The 3,878-nt window shown below is 30.6% G+C and overlaps 1 pseudogene; it reads left to right on the plus strand.

The window, feature by feature from the left end:
* LOC108754288 overlaps nt 1-3,878 on the plus strand; it is a 24,814-nt pseudogene that overhangs the window by 11,047 nt on the left and 9,889 nt on the right.

The following is a 3,878-nucleotide window of genomic DNA, read 5'->3' on the forward strand; positions in this document are numbered from 1 at the left end:
ATATATATATATATATACCATATATATACAGGATAAATTAGAGTCGTTGAACCAACTTTTTACTCTATGAGAAAATTATCAACTTAATAATTAATTAGATTATAATGTGTGAGCAGTCGATAATTTTCTCATAGGGTAAAAAGCTAGTTCAACGACTCTGGTTCACCCTATATAATTCGGAGGAGATTAATTCTGTCATTCTTGAAGCTCTTAAAAAGTAATACTTAATCAATATTGGTACAATGATGACGGAATTGTGAATATTACCATTTCAAACTTCTTGTCATGTTTAATTTGTCATATTAATTATATTCGATTTCATAATATTATTATTAGGTTAAGTAAAAAGTCATCGCGTTTTTTTTTAAGACATCTATCAGTAAAAACCGCAATTACTTTCTTACCAACAATATAAATATATCTTGATAGAGTAAAGTTTCAGCTTTAAAAATCTCTTTTTTAAATTATACGATACGACAATTTTTAATGGAGTTATGAGCAATTAAAGTCAAAATAATTCTTTTATTTAATCCGCGATAACTCAGTAATCAAAAGTCGTAGGAATATTAAAAAAAAAACGATTTTGTAGGGAAAGTATCAAGCTTTCACGATAGGTAATCAAAAATTTTCTCAAATTCGTTTTGGACACGTTACAAATCCACAAAGTGAGAAGAAAATTTTTCGTCTTTTTCAGCTCGCAGTTTTTGGTATGTAAAAATTATGAAACTCATATAAACTTAAAAAATGTGATAAGCTTTTAAAAGTAGAGATTTCAAGCTTTAAAACCCTTTTTTTAAATTTGAATTTTATTCATTATTGATGAAGATATTGTATATACAACTTTGAGCTAAAAAATACGCGATGACTTTTTACTACACCTAATATATTGTCCATTTTATTACATTTTACACTTATCCCGTGTAGAAATTGAATCTAGTGGCTGACTAATCATGAGTTAATAAAGTTGCGTTATACATCACTATTTAGTTTTTCTAAGTAGTGCGACATGCTAGTAACGTAACGCTTACTTTTTTAATGACTATGTATAAAAATATCAACTAATGATTAGAGCTAAGAAAGGTTGTAAAGTGATGACATCAGGAAAAACTTTCTAAATATTATTTAGCATCTATCTAGATATATATTTTTATTATAACTAGATACAAAATAAAATAAGTTTTTTTTTTCGTAAATACGTCCTGAAAATTTTAGGACAAATTTTTATTAAAAATTTTTACTTATTAATTTTTTTATTATTATATATTGTTATCTTATCTTTCACGGCTATTTGTTGCTTACTCGCTTATTGGTAGGTTTTGAATTCGGATCCTTAGGAAGATGAATCTTACAACCTATCCACTGCGCCACTTTGACTTACTGATATATTTTTTTTGTTGTCTACATATGGTGTAAGCGATTATATTATTTGTTTAAATTATGATTTTGACATTAAACAGTTATTCATATTACATATATACAAATAATAGTTTAGTTATAATTCTAATTTAATTACTTGTTTAATTGTAATAAGTAAAAAAGTAAAGTTACATTCGTTTCCTAAGTACTACCTAGCTATTATCTAGCCTTATAGGCGCATAATATTATTTAATATTAAGTAATATTTTAGGCATATTCTTAGAATATTTTAAATGTAACATTTTAAATATAATTTACTAACATTATAAAATAAATAATAATAAATAAAGGGCAAAGTAAAAGTCAACACATTTCTTTAAAAAAATTACACAATTAAAAGAATATAATACAAATAAAAATAAGTAAAATTACATAATGCAAAAATTACAAGTTTTGGCTACCGGATTGAGCCCTCCTCAGACATTAAACATATAAAAAAAACAATAATAACATTAATTATCGTCAATAATTATCGCAAATATTCGCATATTCATAATATTCATAGTTCGGGTGGATTTTGATGTAGAACTCGACATTATTCACGTATGATTGAATAGTCAAAATTGTATCATATCTCTTAGGAAAGTTCTAGTTAATAAAACAAAAGTAAAAAGATTTCTTACGAAAAAATAAAACGCAATAAATTAACATACCAGAATACTGATAAGGAATACTTGTGACTTTATGTTTCATACACAAAATGTGACATTTATTATTAACATTTTATTAAATAATGACTACCCATTGACTTTCATTTTTGACACAGTTAATCAACGTATAAAAAATTTAATTAAGAATAGACACACAACACATAAAGATTTGGCTGACAATGTCTATGCGAATGAATCTGCTTCTTGACTTACGGTACCACTTATTCCTTTTCACACGAAAAAATTTGAAGGTTTCAATAAAAACAACATTAGGGTATCTTTCCATAGTCCTATTAAAATGGGCAAATATATAAAGTATAGAAGGATATTTGTCTACATACATCGAAGAGCAATGTAATCTACAAAATATCGTGTAACAATTGCGATGCGTCGTACGTTGGACAGACGGGCAGACAATTAAAAACTAGAATTACAGAACATTGCAATCACATTAGACACAACACTACTGTCCGTTCTGTCATAACGGAGCACAGGCTACAGTATGATCACGATTTCCAATGGGATAAAGTTAAAATTTTAGATGAAGAGCCTTGCTATAGGAAACTTAATTTCCGAGATGCTCAATATTAAGAAGCAGGAAAATAGCTTAAATTTATAAACTGATACTGAAAGTCTTTATAAGGCATATCCATTGTAAATAAAGTTTAACTTGTTGATACTTTTCGGTCCGTCTCTTCTCTCAGTTCGTAGTGATCCGTATCAGCGAGCGTACACAACAATCGACACGCAATGTCCGTCTTTCGCGTCTGTGTTTCACTTGTCTTTATTTTTTCTGATAAGACTTCTTGTTAGCAGAGCGTGGTTGGATGGGTTGAGCCAGTAATTAAGTAGAAACTTATAATTGAACGTAATTTATTGAAAAGTAAATTTTATAATCCGCGAGCGTGCTCTCCTTTCATTTCGGAATTCAAGCTGAGACTGTGAGAGAGATCACTTAAACGGATATCGGTTAATTACGATGAGTGTCGAAGTTTTCCGAGCCGCGCTTGAGTCGAGTACAGTACAGTCACGCATAAAAGTATTGGTCTGTACACTCGAGTACAGAAACGCGCTGAACTCAAATACTTGTATTCTCAATACAGTGTAATGGATCCATGTTTCGTCCACAGTAATGAATCGACGCAGAAATTCATCTGAATTATATTGAAACATCTCCAAACATTGTTTTGAAATCAATCGTCACACGGTCGCGCTTATGATCCACAGTGAGCAAACGCGGCACCCATCTTGCCGATAGCTTTTTCATACCCAACTGTTCATGCAAAATTGAAATCACTGTGCCATGTGATATGCCTGTGGCCTCAAGAAGCTCGCGCATTTTCACTCGTCGATTAGTCAAAACAATATCGTGGATTTTATCGATGATTTTTGACATAGCAGTCTCAATTGGGCGTCTCGAACGAGGTGTATCACATGTGGATATACGACCATGTTTAAATTTATTCACCCAATTATATACAGTTGCAAACGCTGGTGCAGATGTGCTATGAACATTATCCAACTCGGCTTTGATTTCTTTCTAAAAGTTTCATATGTACAATACATACGAGGTCTGTTCAAAAAGGATCGCGAATTTTGAATTTCCGCGGGGTACGTATATTCGATTTTCGATTTTTTTGTGGCGTTATGTTGGTACTCATGTCTCTCACTTATGCCGACAATTTCGGCCATTTTGAATGTTCAGTTAATTTTTGACAGCTGCTTTGCTTGCACGTGTTTTGGCTCGTCTTCGATTTTTGCCTATTCCAAAAAATGGATCAAAGAATCTGTATCAAATTTTGTGTGAAAAAC

This window comes from Trachymyrmex septentrionalis, unplaced genomic scaffold (assembly GCF_001594115.1).
Source record: "Trachymyrmex septentrionalis isolate Tsep2-gDNA-1 unplaced genomic scaffold, Tsep1.0 scaffold79, whole genome shotgun sequence".
In the NCBI taxonomy this organism is placed as follows: Eukaryota; Metazoa; Arthropoda; class Insecta; order Hymenoptera; family Formicidae; genus Trachymyrmex; species Trachymyrmex septentrionalis.